The sequence below is a fragment of the Meleagris gallopavo genome, unplaced genomic scaffold (genome assembly GCF_000146605.3).
Source record: "Meleagris gallopavo isolate NT-WF06-2002-E0010 breed Aviagen turkey brand Nicholas breeding stock unplaced genomic scaffold, Turkey_5.1 ChrUn_random_7180001831894, whole genome shotgun sequence".
Taxonomy (NCBI): Eukaryota; Metazoa; Chordata; class Aves; order Galliformes; family Phasianidae; genus Meleagris; species Meleagris gallopavo.
Window position 1 is genome coordinate 1 of NW_011103975.1, and position 466 is coordinate 466.

At 52.1% G+C, this 466-nt stretch overlaps 1 long non-coding RNA gene across 1 annotated transcript; it reads right to left on the reverse strand.

The window, feature by feature from the left end:
• On the reverse strand, positions 1–466 carry LOC109364262. Its single transcript, XR_002110276.1, has 2 exons — positions 416–466; positions 1–82 (listed from the first exon to the last, which is right to left on the reverse strand). It is a non-coding gene; the product is annotated as an uncharacterized LOC109364262 (long non-coding RNA).

Below are 466 nucleotides of genomic sequence, written 5' to 3' on the forward strand. Positions count from 1 at the left end.
TCACCACCTCATATCCAGACAGCACCACTACTGGAGTTGAACCCAGTTGCACTGAGAAGACCGGCCCATATTTTTCAGAGAGCTGTCAAAATGCAAGAGAGAGCATGGCCGTGGAGCAGGTAGAGAGGAGGGGTTGAAAAGTGATTGGGCTGCTGCCTCCTGCTGCAGTCTGTGCAGCCTCACAGACCAGCACTGTTAAGTAAGGCCTGGTCCTCTCAAGACAAACATCAGTGAGGCATCTGCCCCAAAACAAGGGTGGAAGCAGCGAGGGGACAGCTGAGATCCCCAGGGCTTTTCTGCTCCTTGCCCATTGCCACTCAGCACGGTACAGGCACATACCATCCCCATGCACACAGCGCACACATTCGTCACCCTCAGCAGAAACTGAGAAAGAAAAGAAAGGGGGGTCCTTAACCTTCTCAAGAGTTTTGGCTAAAATTCTTTGGTTTCACCTGCAGTATGTTCC